The sequence below is a fragment of the Trichosurus vulpecula genome, chromosome 2 (assembly GCF_011100635.1).
Source record: "Trichosurus vulpecula isolate mTriVul1 chromosome 2, mTriVul1.pri, whole genome shotgun sequence".
In the NCBI taxonomy this organism is placed as follows: Eukaryota; Metazoa; Chordata; class Mammalia; order Diprotodontia; family Phalangeridae; genus Trichosurus; species Trichosurus vulpecula.
In genome coordinates, this window is record NC_050574.1 from 226,652,969 (window position 1) to 226,671,724 (window position 18,756).

The following is an 18,756-nucleotide window of genomic DNA, read 5'->3' on the forward strand; positions in this document are numbered from 1 at the left end:
GCCTATTAACAAGGACAAGGGAACTCTAGAATAGAATAGCAATTAAAGTCCCATGTTATCATGGAATGAGGAGAAAAGAGCATTGGCCAAAAGTATATCAAAAGGAAAGATGTGCCCCCACTTCCTAACTCCTCGCAGGCAATGCTCTGTTTTCTGATGGTTTTATATGGGTGTGGGCATAGTTCTATAAGCTTAAACTCATAAAATCCTTGTTTGTCATCTTAGTATTTGGCTATAATATAGACTTATTCAATTTCTACTTCCTTCTCTCTCCAAAGGAAAAGATAGATGAAGAGAGGAAAGGAAGAAAGAAGTGAAGAAAAGGAAAGAAAAGAAGAATGGGAATGAGGAGAGGAAAAACAAAAGGAAAAGGGGAAGGAGAAGGGGAAAAAAGTAACACTCAACTTTGGAAATAACTACTGCTCTAAGGTAAGGATTAATTCAATGTGCTCATCAGAGTGTGGCAGCCTAAAAGGCTTAGACTTTTATTTATTTATTAGTCTGATCAAGCTTGGATCTGAAGTAAGGAAAGTGAACTTTAAAAAAATTCCTTCAATATATTTCATATCAGCTATTTTATTTTCACTAGATCATTAAAATTATCAATGAATATAGATTTCCCCCATTGCTAGATACAAACTGGCTAAACATTCTAAATTTACTGTCACCAGTCCTAATTGTTTCTGATGTCTCTCTTCTTAACCCTTCAGCAACTCTTGAGAAACCGGAGTATTTCTGACTCACCACGTTGGTTCAGGCTTACCCAACTTGAAAGATTCACGGGCCTCTCTCACTCCTCCAGAAATGCTCATGGGTGGATCTTCTTTTTTTTCCAACTTTGGCTCTATGTCCACCTTAATTGTGTTTTTCTTTTCATATACTGATAATTTGGCTTCAGCTTCTGTTATCTGAAATTTTTCAAAAAATGTTTGTTCCTTCATTTTCCAATTATTTCATCTTATTTTTAAAATACTCTTTACTTTCATAATTCATATTCCTGAGTAGATGATGTCATCCCTGCTCGGTGCATCTTTGCAGTACTTGCTCCCCAATGGACTCAGTTCATTCACTCATCATATATTTATTTACCTGCAAGTTGCTTGTCAGCTTCTGTGGGATATATGAAAGTGAAAAGACATGGCCTCTGCCTTTAAGAAATGTATGAAATGAAATGGAAGAGATGTAGATGCACACATACAAATAAGAGAAAAAATGTAACTGTGCTATGAATTGTGCAACTCTTTATAATAAAAAGGGAAAATGAGGAGACTTACTTCCACCTAGGAAGATATATGTGTTGGATGTAGGGGATGTATATTTAACATCTCACAAAGGGGTTGAAGATGGCTTGAAAGAAGGGCGAGAGGCAGAAATAAGAAAGCTAGCTTTCTAGGCAGAAAGAAGAGTATGAACATGGGCATGGCAGTGGAATGGTGCAAAAGGCATTTGGAAAAAGTCAAGAAAGGCAGAGTATTGTGGGATCAGGTTTGTAAAGCTGTATTGTGAGGAGTAAACCTGGAAAGACCTATTTGGAGTCAGACAATGGAAGGCTCTGAGTGTAGACTGTTTCGTTAAGCAACAGGGATGCATTTCCAGTTTGTGAGCAGAGGACTGGTTATAATCTTAGTGGGCACAGAGACCTTGTTTACATAATGGCAGAACCACTGTCAGTAGTTTTTGAGAAATGCTGGAGAAATACCAGAAAGCCTGGATGTGAGCAGATGTCCCCATTTTCCAAAAAAGGAGATAACTTTTTAAGGAGCAGCTTCTAGAAACTATCATAAAATTCTAAAATACATGAAATTGATGGCTTGCAAATAAGTAGAAGAGGGAAGCCATAATCACCAAGAGTCCACGTGAGTTCTCTGAAGATATCACATCCAAAAAAAACCAAGATCATCTTGGTTTAAAATAATTAGCTTAAAAATAATTTCCTTTTCCCTCATTACTATCTTTTATACCACCAACTTCCTGGTCCCTTACATTCACAGTTTTTAATTTTTTATTCTCAGTACCCCTCACACCTCTGACCTAGTTATTTCTGATTACTTTGTACCTTAGCAACTCTGTTCCCAAGCCATTCAACTAAGTTCACAATTTATTGTACGCAGACTGTTCTTTCCACCTCTGTGCTTTTGCCCACTCCATTTCTCCCACCTAGAATGCTTTTCATTTTAGCACCTACTTTTCAGGGTTGTTGTGAGGATCAGAAGAGATAATAATTGAAAAGTGCTCAGCACAGTGCTTCCATATAGTAAGTGCTATATAAATGTTAGTTATCATCATCATCATCATCACCACCACCACCACCATTACCATCATCATCATCATTCTTGCCATCTTTCTACCAATCCCAGTCCATCAAATCCTTCAAAACCAGACTTTAAAAACCTTATGTGTCCTAAAAATACTTTCAAGAAGATGATGATTCTCATCTATTCTTCTTTCTTTCTGGACTTAAGAATTCAAACTGGAAACTAAATAAACTAGCTATGTGGCTTTTGGCATATTATAAGCTGAGTTATGCTGGGTATTCATGTCTATAAAATTAGCTGATAGTGTTGGGGAGTTGGAATAGATGATTTAAAGGTGACTTCCACCTTTTATGGCATCAGTTCTACGTTGTTAAGTTTACTTTTCATGATCTAGGAAAGCAGCCCTCATAAGCAAAGTAGTAGTTGTAAAGATGGAAGAAGATTGTTTGGTCTTAAGAGAATGATTTGAAAGCATCATCCACTTCCCATGCAAGATCATCATGACAAATCTCTATATATTTTTTCAATAGATGAGAATGAGTCATCTAGGATCTTAACTTTGAAACACACTTGTGAGTCAATAGTGAATATATATTACTAATGGCACTTGAAAAGAATAACGTTATAATGCTATTTTAAAAAATTCTTCCCTAATACAGAATTCTTAGGAATAAAAAAAGTGGTATTCGGTCTCTTCAAAAACGTTCCTGTCTTTGGCTTCCCACCGAAACTGCAACCAATTCCTGAATTGGAAGCCTTGCTTTTATTCCTTTCTTATATATTTTCCTCTTTCTCTTCTTCTTCCTCCTCTTTCTCTTCCCTTTCTCCTTCTCCTCTTTCCTCTTCCCCTCCTCCTTTTACCCCACTTCCTCTTTCTTCTTCCCCATCCCTCACCCTCCTCTCCTCCTTTCCCCCCCTCTTCCTCTTTCTCCTTCTCTTCTTTCTCCTTTTCTCCTCCTCTTCCTTCTCCTTTTCTTCCTCCTCTTCCTAATTGTTTGTACCCCACAACATCCAGAAGAGTGCATACAAACAGGTCCACTATAAATCACTGTGGAATAGAAATGGGAAAATTGCCCAAGAATTGAACTGTCCTCACCATGGCATATGCTGTTTTGAGGAATTCGGCATCTTTCTGGACTTTCCTTCTCAGAGCAATTTTTATTACTAGTTCCCTTTTTTGGAACTCAATTTCTCTGGAAAAGAAAAACCAACAGCATGTGTTATAAAGTGGGGAGAGTGCTGACTTAAGAGTCATGAGTCTTGGGTTTTAACATATTGGATTACATTAATTGCTATCTGTATGATATCCATATTAACTTATTAATGGTTTGTTTGTGTCTCCTTTAATACTTTATCCATTCATTTCTATAGCTACATCCTTTCCTTTTTATTCCAAGTGCATGTGTTTCTATGCACACTTTTATTCTGGTTCTACTTTCCCTACTGCTCACGTTGATTTGAAGAAATGTTTCTAGATTTCTTTTTATTCTTTATGCTGACTGATTTCAGTTTCTGGCATTACTCCCTTATATTGATAATCTTGAACTTATTCAGACATTTCTTTACTTGTCAGGCATTTCATGCATCTCAAGGTTTTTGGAATAATATAATACTACTATAAATATATTTGAACATGTAGTACTTATTTTTCTTCCATTTAGTATATTCCCAATAAAGGTATGTCAGGGACATAGGGTTGTACACTCTAATTTTTGTAACCTGACCAGGATATTGCTATGTTGCACTCTAAAGACATTCTACTGTTTTGAAATCCTACTTGTAGTAGATGATATAGTGTACCTGCTTCTCCAGAGTGATGCCAGAGTTGAAACTTCATCATTTACAGTTTCCTTTTCAGTAATTCTGGTAGTTTTACCTCTTTCCTTTAGAAGGAAATAATTTTTAGAAAGAGATAATTAAAATATAATTCTAAAAGAAATAAAAGCTAAACTTTCTTAAAAATTACTAATCTGAGACTACTCTCCACTTCTGTTTTGAATATCAGATAGAAAGATTTCTGAAGGAGATAATAGCCATTTCTTCAATACCCCTCCCTTCCAAGACAAAACCTGTGAAAGTACAATATGTACTGTGACCTTGCTTCCAAAGATTTTGCTACAGTCCAAGCCAGAAAGAATCATCAGTTTTAAGACATTCAAGCTACAAACATTGTAGAGTGTAAAGAGTTTACTTCTACAAAGAAGCCAAAGCCACATTAGTTCAAATTTATAAGCACAGAAAGGAAATCCTACTGATATATCAGCAGGGACTTTTAATTTCTGTAACCCAAAGTAAGTAATTTTTCAAAATTTAAGGAGCAAGTATGGCCCAAAGTGGAGATTTGAAAAGAGACTGCCTCCTCAGCTCCTTTGTAGAGGTAGATGGTATACAGATGTGGAACATTGCATTTTCAGACTTTTTTCAGTATATTGATTGATTTTGCTGATTTTTTCCTTTTCTTTATCATTTTTATTATTTAAAACTATTATTTCTTATAAGGCTGGGAAGAGGAGATAGATGTTGGGAGAAATTGTGATGATTTTATAAAACAAAAGATATCAATAAAAATAAGAATTTTTTTAATTTAAATTTTTAAATTTAATTAATTTTTAATTGAGGTGATTTCAATAGTCTGGGCAAGAGATTAATATAACCCTGAACTAGGGTAGTAGTGGTTCATGTGAGAAGAAAGAAAGGAGTAGATGCCAGAGATGTTACAGAAGCAGAAGTGGCAGGATTAGTTAACTGATATGATACAGGGAATGAGGGAGAGTGAAGAGTTGGAGATGACTCTTAGAGAATAGATGAGTAACTGGAAAGAAATCAGTGTCCTCAATAGAAATAGGAAAGTTTAGTGGAGTAATAGCTTTTGAGGGAAGATGATGACTTCCACTTTGTACATATTGATTACATGAGATACTTAATGAATGCATGTTGACTGAATGGCTCTGAAACTCAGGAGACAGATTCTTCCTGGACCTATAGATTTTGGTGTCTTCTTTGAAATTATCAGATAGAAATTATCATTCCACCAGATGGAGCTAATGAGACCACCAAGAAAGAAGGTGTAGGATGAGGGAAAAAAAGATTATGTGAGGCAGAATGTGAGAAGACACTCAGATTAAATGAGTGGGAGACAGTGATCCAGGAAAGGGGATTGAGATATTGTCAATCAATAGGAGAAGCATCAGGAGAGAACAGAGTAATGAAAGATGGGAAAGGAATCTAATACATGGAAGGGAAGATCCACAGTCTAAAAAGAAGTAGAAAGGGAAAGAACTATGAAGACTGAGAAAAGGCTTTCAGATTTAGCAATCATAAGATTGTTGGGGAGCAAAAGGTCAAGAATATCAGGGAAAATGAAAAAAGAATTAGAAATTAAAGGGGCCCACCATTATTATATCTCAAACTGCATCATAAGGCATTCATCATCAAAATTATTTGATAGTGGTTAAAGAAAAAAAGAAAGGCAGATCAGTGGAACAGACTGGGTAATCAAGACCTGAGAAACAAATGAAACCGGAAGTCCAGTATTCAATGAACCTAAGAACATGAATGAATGGGGAAAGGACTCCCTGTTTTAGAAAAATTGTAGGGAAAATGGCAAAGCACAGTTAGGCTTTAGGTTAGGTTAGGTTTAGAATAGCATTGTACACTGTTTAATAATAAGCTCCAGTGGTATAAACAGCCTTAAGATAAAAAGGAATATTTAACATCATGAAAAACAGAAATTTCTTTCAATGATAAGAGATATTTGCAATGAAACAAGGGATAGATGTCATTCTAAAAGAAAAAGACAATTTTAACTATATTACATGAAAAACTTTCGTATGAGCAGAATCAAACAACTTATAACAAGAGAAGAAACTCTAAGGTGGAATAATCTTTTGCATTTCTTGGTTAAAGGTCTGCTTTTCAAGATATATAAAGAATTCATACAAATCACTAAGACTTTAGTCTTTTAAAGTCATCTCTGCCTTATAAATAAGTCATTCAATATAAGCAATTTTTTTCCAAAGAACTACTAAATCTATCAACAACCTCATGAAAAGAGTGATCCACATCATGAATAGGAAGGAAAATAAATTAAACCAACTGCTTTTTCACTTAACATCAAGTTGGCAAAAAATTATAAGATATGGGAATAACATGTTGGAGGAGCTGTGTAAGAAGATAGGTTAATTGTTAATATGTTGTTGGAGGACCCAAAATGAATCCCAAAATTCTGGAAAAAAATTTGGAATTATATAAGAAAGGTCATAAAAATGTCCATGCTCTTTCAATCATTAACTACACTATGAGAATTTTGTACCCCAAGGAGATCAAAGACAAAAGAAAAAAAAAGTTTCTATACATACAGTCACATTTTTTCTGGCTGGAAACAAAGTAGGTACCTACCCATTGAATGGAGATTGGCTAAACAAATAGTGGTTTATTAACATAATATGATATTATGTTTAGGCAGTGAAGAAACACTTGTTAGCCAATTTGTTATGTACCAGGAACGGTGATGAGGAATGGTGAGGACACAACGAAAGGCAAAAACATTGTTCCTTTCCCTCAAGGAAATCATGTTTTCAATTGGAAAACAACATATGAAAAATTGTACATAACAGTTCTATAGAGTATAAGTGGAAAATAACCTCATAAGAAAGGCATTAGCCAAAGGTAGTCATAGTTGGACATGGGCATGGAAGGAGCACTTCCAAAGAACTACTTTAGAAGGTGGTATTTGAGCTGAATCTCAGAGAAAGTCAGGAAAAGCCAGGAAGTAGAGGGGAGGATAGAAAACATTCCAGAGGGGTGTGTATTTGTGTGTGTGTGTGTATGTGTGTGTGTGTGTGTGTGTGTGCGCGCGCGCGCGCGCGCGCGATTGTCTGTGTGTGTGTGAATAAGAAGGCACAGAGTTAGGAAATGGAGTGTGGTGTATGAGGAAGAGCAAGAAACCCAGTGTCTCATTGGATTTTAGAGTACATGATGGGGAATAATACATAAAAAGACTGGAAGGGCTGGAAAGGGACCACATCTTGCAGGACCTTAAAAGCTAAACACACAATTTTATATTTGATCCAAGAGCCTCTAGACTTTATTAGAGCAGAAATACAGTCAATCTTTGGCAGTTGAGGGTAGGATGGGTTGGAATGGGGAGAAATTTGAGTTAAGGCTATAGTCTAAGGATGAGGTGAAGAGCGCCTGTACCAAAGTGATGACTGATAGATGAAGAAAAGGGACATATAAGAAAGATGTAGTGAAGGTAGAAATGGCAAGGCTTGGCAAGACACTGGACATGCAGGGTGATGATAATTGAACTCATGGGAACTAATGTGATCACCAAGAAAGCTATTATAGAGGGAGGAGAGAGAATAGGACAGATTTTTGAGGGACATACCCTAAGTTAGTGGTAACAACTTTGATATAGATTCCAAAAAAGAGACAGATGGAGTGGTCAGACAGGGAAGAGAAGAAACAGATGAGAGCAGTGTCACAAAACCAACAGAGGAAAGACTATCCAAGAGAAGATAATGATTGATGGTGTCAAAGGTTGCAGAGAGATCAAGTGGAATAAGAGATGAGACGATGTCATTAGATTTTAAATATAAAGTAATCAGTGTTAACCTGAGACTGCTATTTCAGTGCTGTAGAAATAACAGATTTGAAGAATTCAGAGAAACTTGGATAAACCTTTATGAACTGATGCAGAATGAAATAAAAACAACAAAGAGAATATTATAAATAACTAAAATTAATATAAATGAAAACAACACTGAAAGGCTGCCATTCTCTTACTAGTTACATTGAAAAATCCTAGCCTCCAGGAAAATAGAAAATAAAACATAGTTCTCTCCCCTTGGTAGAGTGCCTACAAGCTGCAGATGCATAATGTTGCATATTCTGTCAGATGCAGTTATGTAGGCAGGTTTTGCTGAACTGTTTATTTAATTATGTATGTATTTATATATCTTTTTACTCTAGGAACTGTTCAATGGTGATTGTATGGGTGTAAATCTGGAACAGACTAGACTGCAAAAACAAAATGCATCAATATAATTTTCTAAAACAAACAAACCAACCCAATGTGATGAGTTTCAAGATATTTACTAACACATTTCAGACTGTTGAATCTAGGAAGAGAGATTTGTTTTATAAACAAGTCATTTTTAATAATCTGGAATAGTGGAACAAATTGAGCTTTTATGTCCTTTGTAGGTATTTCATTTAATACCTGGTTTTTGGCTGAATTGAGGAGACCTCTCTTTCTTTCTTCCTCCTTCATTATATGTTTGATTAATCGCTTCATGTTTCCCGGTGACTCTCGTCCAATTTGAATCCTAGTCACATAATAGCCCCATTAAGTTTCATTTCCATAGAATAGTAATAGGAACAAATTGGATAGGCAAATATGTGAACTTTCAGCTTTCCAAAACTCTCTTTAGACTACAGTAGTATTTAATTACGAAGAGAATACTAATTCATCACTAAAAATAAGTCAATAAAGTTGACTTATAAAAAAAGCTCAAACCGTAAAGTTAGCTATAAAGGTCTCCATTTATGCTGTGGAGATGTGACTGGGCACTCTGACCAAAGTGTACAAATGGACCCTAAAAAGCTCATTGTTTGTTAGACAAAATAAGGTCACTCACATCTAATAGTAAAAACCAAAAAGCTGGGAAGAGAAATGCTATTCAGTTATCTTTCTTTTCTCTCACTTCTGCTGTTTTCACACAACTTGAATGAAATTTCCAATACAGAAAATAAAACAGCAATTTTTGCATCACAATGAATGTAGGAAAATGCATTTACCAGACACTATCTCCCATTTTTTTAAAAGCAGAGTCAATTTGCGCTTTAGTTAATCCTACTAGATTGGTGCCATTGACATTAATGATCTGGTCGAATACTTGGAACCTGAAAAATACAAAGACCACCATCCACATTATTAGTAAAACATTTTCAGAGAATACTACTTCTAGACCCAGAATTTCAGGAGTGTGAATACAACCCCTTTACAAACATAAAACACAACCTCTGGACAAATTGCTAGTAGGTTCTGAGGTTCTCAAGCTCAAACTGGTCAAATTCATCACCCTTTAACCAACTTGGGGATCATCCTCCCTGAACTTATTTAGATTATTCAAAGTATAATGTGCATGAAATAAATCACTGGCTCCATGCTCAGATTCTTTCCAAGTTGTTGGAAATTTCAGGTGCTTTCACTCTTCTGGTATTGCTTTTCAGAACCCAGAATCATCTCCCTTTCACCAAGGGGCATCAGAAATGGACTTTAGTGAAGAGTGTTCAACTATGAGAAAGAGATACTGAGGAATCCACACACATAAATACCCCCCCCCCCGAAGAAATATGGATATTTTTTCCATTTCATCTTTATTGCATTGCATGTCGTCTAAATCAAAATGCAAATAGTCTAAACAGAAGCTGGGATCAATTATTCCACTGAAGCTTCAAGTCCCATATAAAATATTTGGGGCCTAGATTAGAAGAGAGGTGTTTTAGAAAGAATCTGTCAATTGACAAGGAAGTAGAAGGCACTTCTGGTGACACTGAACAGGGTAATGAATGTCCTAAGACCAAGAAAAAGAGAACTATACTGGACCTGGGATGAGAGTATCTTAGCCATGTATCAGTTATGTCCTGGTTAAGCACAATTGGAGGAGGCAGGAGGGGAATTCTTAACAGGACAGGAATAAGGATCATGCAGAAATGATTCTGTATGTTGAGGTAACTATGATCAAGAAGCTTTTTGACTTAGACTTGGAAGAAAACACTGATATTTTCCTTTAATTTAATAGATTGAAATTTAGAAGTTTCATTTGGAAAAATTTCTGTGAGAAAAAGACAGCTCAGAGTTTGACTTTAGAGTTCAAATATGCACCAGGAATATGGACACATACTGTATTCTTTCATAGCATGTGCCATATTCATATGGGCTTAATTTCTATGAACACTTGGCAACATGTTGGAATTTCTTAAGGTGGCCTTTTCTCAAGTAATTGCTTATGAATTATTTCTTGGCACTACTTTGTAGGTACAAATAAACACTATGTCCAGGAAGCCTTACCTTGAAGTAGGAATTGATTTCTAGCCCCATCAAACCCTAACTATCTGCTCACACTTATTTCCCAGGAGTTAGATATTCTACCTTCTCAACTAACTCAAAAGACTGGGAAACCACATGTGTATGTTTCAGGTAGGTTCTGTGAAGCCCTGGAAGGCCTTCCAAATGAAGTGGAAGGGCTGGGATGATGTAGAAGCCTTTGCTGTTTTTGCTATAGGGTCTGTTCGGTTTTTATGCTTGTTTTGTGTACGATTAATGGAATATGAAGATCTTCCCTGTCCATTAATAGGCCTATGTGACTGTATGTGTTCCCTTTTTCTCCTTGGAACAGGGGCTGTGTTCCCAGGTTTGGGGGTACACAGGTGTGAATCACGGATGTTTTGCTCTTTTGAACTCTGGCCCAGTGCAGAGTCACATACAGCCAGCTAGGCACATAGGCTCTCATGCTTTCCCTCACTGAGCCAATCGGGTACCAAGTCTTTATTTGAAAACTATATATATCCCGGAAGATTGATATCGCCAGCATCGGAAAATTCGTACGCTTGGTTTAAAACCTTTTTGATTTCCTGGATTAGCGACTCTAAGCAGCTGTTGCCAAGGAGCCTCTGGCTGTGAACAAGAACTGAGACGGCAGTGCTCCCTGGTCTGGTGATGTGTGCGGATATTTCTGTTGCTCTGTTGAGCTCTGCTTTTCTGTATTTCTATAGTGATGTTTACCTTGTCCGAGTGTACAGAATAAATGTAGTGCTGGTTTAGTGTTGAGTGAAGAGTGCTTATTATACTTTGCAATTAGATCCTTAAAATACATATACACATTCATAGCTCATATTGCCCTGGTGATACATTTGGTCAAGGAAATATTGCTAGAGATGACTTTGGGAAGAAGACTTTGTAGAGACATCTCCATGACCTTTAAATTTTTTTTTTCTTTTTTTGCCTAGAACCTGTGCATACTTACTAAAATGGTCCAGTTCAAAACATTCCCAAGTTCCCCTTACAAAGCTAAGTCATATAGAGTTATGAGGTCAGTTTCAAGCTCACTTTCCAGATTTATGTGCTGCTCCTCCTCTGACAATTTCCATGATAAAGACAAATGGTTGCCTCTCATCCTTGTCTGCTGGGTCATAGCAGAGACGAATAAGGATTCCAAGTCCCCTTTCATCTAGAAGCACAAAAACTTCGTGTGATGTCTCAAAGTGTTTCAAGCAATGCTAAGATATCAAGACATACATTCAGATCAACCAAGTGGAAATTTCTCAGCTTGTGAAGAGTTTGAGTTCTATAACTTCATTGGGAGTCAGTAATTTGTAACCCACAGCATTAAACTCAATCCCACAAACCTTTATTAGGTACTTGTACTCCACCCTTGGGCTCAAAAGAGTGCAAGGGTGAATCAAGATATGGAGCTGGGCTTATGGGGTCTACAATCTATTAGAAACAGTATTATCCACAATGGCTTCCAGGCTGGTCTACTGAAATCTGTTTAACCGGAATTGTGGCTGATCTAAAGTATGCAGAATAGTCTTGATCAATGAGTTCCTAGGGCAAGGAAAAGTTCAAAATGAGAGCTTTGATTTTGGTCCCAGTCTGCAAGAGGCAGCTGCAGTTCCTGTATCCCTTTTGGGGAAGGGTTCTACTGGGCAGGGGAATGAGATGGCCACTGGATGTTTCTGTGGAGGGAGTATGGAGGAAATACCCAGGTTGCGGACTCATTTTTGATTGCATTTGTGACCAGGGTCACAAATATAGTAAATATCAGGCAGGGAACTTGAATCCAGATCTGGAGGCCTGCGCCTTATCCATTACACCAGGGCTAACTCCTCTCATGTAAAATAAAAATTTATAAAAATAAATTTCATAACTCACCTTTTTCAATTTGAAAAGAAAATAAATCCAGTGTATTGACTCTTTGCATTCTTTGCCTCCTCCTGATTAAGTATTGTTGCACAGGACAATCCCAGACCTTGCTTGAATGGGGAATCAAAGCATTTTTTAAAAGACAGGGTCAACTATATTTATGTCATAGGTAAAATTATACACATTCATGAATCCTACTTAGGAAAAATTCTCAATTTCATGATCAAGAATTCATCAGAAAAAAATCCTTTTGTCAGTGGAGATTCTGCCCTCCTCTCTCCAAGAGTAATTCTTACTTTCTGAATGTACCTCATTCATCCAAATAGACTTTCCAACTCTTTGTCCTTACATATACATACCAGACTCTTAAGTACTCTTCCGCTTATCACCACTCTCCCTTTTCCAAACTCTGCCTGGAAATAACCTTCCAATTAATTGCCACAGATAGGTACTGATTCACTCCTATCTGCCTGTGAAATTGGAGGTGGAAAACAAATCAGGCTCACCTGAACAAGGTCTCATTACTTCCAATGAAATATCTATTCTCCTTTCAGTTTTCCCCAGCTGTCCTGATGCATTGGAAGAATCGTGAGGGCCAGGAGAACCCGATTGAACAATACCACAAGTTCTGGGGAGCAAGCAGCCTTTCCCTGGATCATCATGGACACTCCTGGAGATTATCACAATCTAAGCTCACAGACATTCATCTGAGCCCGTAGGTTTTGTTAGTGATCTTAATCAGGATTTTCTTGGCTTTTTGCTGACTGAAGTTCCGTTGGGATCTCTGTGAGATAGTGAGGGGAGAAGGTGGGGCGGGGTGGGGGGGCAGAGAGGGGGCGGTCTGAGACTTGGACAGCGTCTAGGCGCATACCTCTGGATTCCTGAGGGCAGATGCCCAGGGTCAGTCTGATGGGAGTCTCCTTTCAGGAACTCTGTCTGGTAGCCAAGGCCGCGAAGACAGATGGACATTCCCTGGTAGCCAGGGCAGTGAGGGAGGAGAGACTGATGGACACTTCCTACCTCTGCCTCTGCCAGTGATGAATAAGACAATTGGGGTAACAGAGGCGAGATTCAGCAGCATGATAGGGTGTGGTGGTAGGGCGCGGTTATAGGACGTGGTGGGACGTCATAATCGAGCATGGTAGGGCGAGGTTTGAGGGCGGGTCTGGAGGAGAAGGGGGAGACAGGGGGCTGGGCTACCTCACCACCTAGGGCTCTTCCCAGGGGGCTGCTTTCAGCTTCAACTAATTTTCTTTCTTTTATCTTAATTCCGCCTTCCAGTTCACAAGCAGGTTTGTTCACGTCATTGTACCAAATCTCCTAAGCCTTCTTCTTCGTTTTTATACCTCTTGGTTCTCCTCTTCCTCCCATTCGTTATGACTGTCTTTTTCTTCCAGGCTTCATGTCTCTCCTGTTGTTCACCTAAGATCTTCCTTTCATCTCCGTCTCTTTTCTTTATTCTTTTGTTCTGCTTCCCTCTGCTCTTCCTATCCCTCAGGTCCTGCTTCATGAATCCTAGTCTTTTTTTCTACTGTTTTTCCACATTAACATGCGACAACTCATTCTGCTTCCTCTCCTCTTGGATTTCTGATTCTCCTCAAGACTATTCACTTCAAAGTGCTCCTGGCCAAACGCAAACTCTGTCCTGCTTCACGACTCCAAAATCATCCAGTCACCCTCACAGTATCTTCTCTTTCAGCACAAATCCAACAGCTCCTTCATTTCCATTCTGATGGAATAGCAGAAGCTAACACCCCTCTTCCCACTCTCCTCAGCCCCTCTGCCCTTGCAATCCTAAATTGCAGGGTATGTGATCAAACTCTCAACAAAGAAAAAGGAACGCACAAAGAGCCTCACAACGAAGTAAAATAAATGGTCAGTAAGTAGAGCAAGCACATTCCTAGCGTCCCAAAATGTCTCAAAGTTCCAATGAAATAGGGATTGATCAGACACCAAAATTTGAATTCTCCAAACCACCACTCACCAAAAGCACTAGAAATCAAACCATCGCATTTGCCAGTCACCCACAGGAAACACACCATAAGGAAAATTCTACTCCTAAGTGAGGCCTCCTAGCAACAATACCATCTCTGCTACCATGGAAATAAAGAATAACATAAATACTTTATGATGCGGTCAGCCCCAGCAGAAAGAGCGGCAATGGCAACAAATTGTAGTGACCTCTGACTCTTTGGCTCGGTGAGGGGAAAGGCCATGTGTTGAAGCAAGCTCTGTTGATCCTCCAAGGATGCTGAGAACATTACTCAACAGTCATAAACTGAGGCTATGTATGCTAACATTCTGTCCTTGGCATTAAGACTTGATCTTACTTCAGTTACCTGATATTTTCCATTCTGTAGCTGCCTAATACCCCGATAGCCTTAAGTGTCCACATATTACATATGTTCTACCTCTCTCATTGACTGCATTTGTACACAAAGCTCCTGCCCTTCTTCATCTGGTCCCCTTTATCTCAGTTTGCACTTATGACACTTCATTAGATAAGATAATCCCCTTTGAGTTTGCAGTCTCTTCATCAATATTCTTTAACTATTGTCATTCTTCCTTGATAATAGCTACTGTGCCTATATCCTTTATAATTAACAGTTACAAGAGAAGTAGAGTAACTTCAGTTAAAGAGCAGTTAAGTCACAACTGAAGAAGGAATCTCATCTGTATACAACAGTCAGTACATGGGGCTCTCGAGGCCCATGGAGGTTCAGTGATGGTTTGTGTGAGTGATTATCTACAAAGAGAAGTTGACTGACATGTTTATAATGAGGGCATCCTGCCAATTCACTCTCAAAGTAGAGAAGGGACAAATTTTGATGAGGGGATGTTGCTGAGGGATAGAAATGAAAGAATCAATGAGCATGAAAGATACATACACTAAGAACAGAACTCGTGCTATGCAACACCTCCCTCCCTCTCCCTCCCAAAATCCCAACCCTTTCAAGTCAGATGACCTAGCTTGTATTTTGTGTCCAGATGAATATCGATAATGTAGGAAAGCTTCAGGAATTGAAGAAAGATTCTAAGCACCCTGAAAGAAGGAACTCCTAGGGAACTTTGCATTTCTGTGGTCAACTCTGTGGCCAGCATGCCTTAATGGGGCTCCCTCATTGACTACGAATATGGATGGAATTTGCTTAACATGTTGCCTCCAAAATGTAGTAGTAAGGGAAAAAAGCAGAGAAAGAAGGCAGCCAGTGAGGAAAGCCTTGTTATTGCCTTCCCACCTGCATCTGCTCCCCTCCTTTAATTGCCTCCCCATATGCCAACCTCTTAGAGGTTATCTATAGGTCCTTGGAGAGACAAGAACAACTGTACACTTTGTTAAGGGATTGCTACGGGTTGTTCCATTTGTGGGGAGGAGTGTAGGAGGAGGGTAAAGTTTTTGCAATTGGTCCTAACAATTGGGGAACCTCAGATTCCAATTGTAGACAAAAATAAATCCCAAAGATACAGATTCACACAGACGTATGTCATTTCAACATCTTCAACTCAATGGAAATCTACTCTCTAAAAACCTAGAAAGAAGGTGTGTGTGGCATATTAGGAAGCTTATGAATTGTCTCTTGTTCTAGCATTTCAAGTTAATATCCCCTTTGGTGTTAGGTGTCTACACTTTTTGATGGAATGATAGTTTGTAATTTTGTTGTAATGAATCCATGATAAAGTACCACATTGTAATGGGTAAAAAAATGGATATTTATGCTATCTTGTGTAATACCTATCAGTTTAAAGGTGAGGAAACTGGATGGCCTAGAGAAAGGGGGGGTCTCTCACATGTTTCCCTCCCAGCATAATGAGTCACTTTCTTGGTGGGGAATTAGGTTAGTGTGACTTTACTCTGAAGCTCTCTGTTGGAGGAAAAAGTATTCTGGATTTAAGACAAATCTCAGAACTGCCACTTATTACCTTGGAGAGCTTAATTCACCACTCTTACAATTAATTTTAAAGTAGGGGGTGGGGGTGGAACAGTGGTAATTAAGGATTCCATGCCCATTCCACTTAACCCTCTGCCTTTCAAACCCAAAATTGTAGGATTCAAACCCACAACAAGGAGAAATATATCCACAAAGAGTTTGACGCCTGACAAATGAATGACCAGAAGTAAATAGCCAGTAAGAAAAGCAACACACAGCCAGTGTGCCAAAAGTCTGTAAGATTCATTAGATAAAGGAAGTATTGACCACAAACCAAAACTCTAATTCTCTAACCACCACTCATCAAAAGCACTACAAATCAATCACCCTACATGCCAATCCACCCAAAGGAAACACAACACAAGGACAATCTTACTCCTCAGGATCATGGATGCCTCCTAACAACCATGCCTTCTCTGCTACCTAATGAAGGAATGAGTGACAATCTGCAGATTTTATCATTGAAAAACTTTTATATTTTAGTAAAAATATGTATATTGTTTGAGGGTCAGCTAGGTGGCATAGTGGATAGAACACAGGCCCTGGAGTCAGGAGGAACTTAGTTCAAATCGAGCCTCAGACTAGCTGTGTGATCCTGGGTGGGTCACTTACCCCCGATTGCCTCCAAAAAAAAGAGAAAAGAAATAGTTTGGGATATTCTGTCAGGTCTGTAAATTTTCTTACATACCTCGCTTTGGAGGTCACTGATTCAAGGAAATGGATCTGGGCATTGAGAAGTTCAATTACTTGCCAGGATTCATATAAGTCAGATATAGGATATGAATTCAAGCCTTCCAAGTCCAAGGACAGCCCTCAGTCCACTACTTCAGCCTTTCTCTTGTTTTACATTTTATATACCAGCAACAGCATAGCCCTCTCACCAGATCTCTTATCTACCCACATTCACCACTGTGTCCCCTGCAAAGAAGAGAGTACATGCCTTTGGGTCTATCTACCTTTCGCTGTTCAGCTACCAACCTCCTTAGTTAAGGGGCCATCTTCAGGGTTGCCTGCATCTCAGTCCCCTTTTTACTGAGCCATATCATACAATTGCTGTGAAACTTTGTCTTCAGCCTTCTCAGCCAAATATCACAACCAATGGCTGCGAATTTTTAGATATATGCTCTGGCAGGCTTCAAAGATAAGCTTCTCAGCTAATGAAGAGGAAACTCTCTTCCCCTCAGGCAGGCTAGCCCTCAGAAGCACTGAAGCCAGGGCTGGGTTCAGGGCTGCCTTTTGAATTCTCCTTAGAATTCTTTTCTCAACGGCTTCTCTGTACTTTGTTCACTGGACTAAACAGCACTTCTCTCAACTGTCTCCTGTGAGGTTTATCCTTTGCATAGTCACCAAACCTATGGAAAGAAACACATCTCCATTCTTAGATTGAATTGACTAGCTGAAGTAAATCTTCCCAGGACTGTTCTGTTTTCTCAACAGAAAAAGAAACTGAGACACACTTTTTAAGGAAACAGTTTTTACCTTACCTAGGTGCCTATGCAAAGTAGCAAGAACTGCTTTTCCAGTTAGGATGGCAATAGGGTTGGGAAAGGTGGTAGAGGAGCCCAGTTCCCCCATGTGTATTTCAGAAAAGATGTAAAATGGAACCCAATAAAGCTCAAGAAGACCAAAAGAGAGACCACAGTAAGGTCCTCCATGGAGTCCCAAAATACAGAGAAATCAGTTTGAGCTTCAGTAAAAGGCCTGAAGGAGGAAGATGAGAGAATTTGGGAGAAAATTCAGAACTCAAAATTTGTTTTAAATGAATGTTAAAAAATTGTCTTTACATGTAATTAAGAAAAAAATAAAATATTATTTTAAAAATAAAAAATTAAAAAAAATAAAAGGCCAGGGGGCGGAGCCAAGATGGCGGCTGGTAAGCACGGACTAGAGTGAGCTCCGTACCCGAGTCCCTCCAAAAACCTATAAAAATGGCTCTGAACCAATTCTAGAACGGCAGAACCCACAGAACAGCAGAGGGAAGCAGGGCTCCAGCCCAGGACAGCCCGGATGGTCTCTGGGTGAGCTCTATTCCACACGGAGCTGGGAGCTGGGAGCTGGGAACGGAGTGGAGCAGAGCCCAGCCTGAGCGGCGTGGACGATCCAGACCAGAAGCCGGGCGGAGGGGGCCCTAGCGCCCTGAATACGTGAGCAGTTACCAGACCCCTCGACCCACAAACACCAAAGACTGCGGAGAAGGTTAGTGGGAAAAGCTGCGGGAGTGGAAGGAGTTCGCGGTTCGGCTTCCAGCCCCGGGGGCAGCGGAGGTGGGGCAGCTACAGCTGTTGTTACTTCCGGCTCCAGGCCCACCTGGTGGGGGAATTAAGTGGCGGATCACAGCAGGGGTGCACAGCCTGCCGAAGATCTGAGCCCAGTCTGGACTGGGGGTCCTTGGGGAAGGAGGAGTGCGGCTCTGACAGAGCTGGCACCTCCCCCCCAAACGTAGAACATAGAACTCTGTAATCTACAAGCAGTCATACCCCACTGAAAAACTCAAGGGTCAAGTTAGTTGGTTGGGAATATGGCCAGGACGCGAAAACACGCCCAGATTCAGTCTCAGACTTTGGATTCTTTCTTTGGTGACAAAGAAGACCAAAACATACAGCCTAAAGAAGACAGCAAAGTCATAGAGCCTACAACCAAA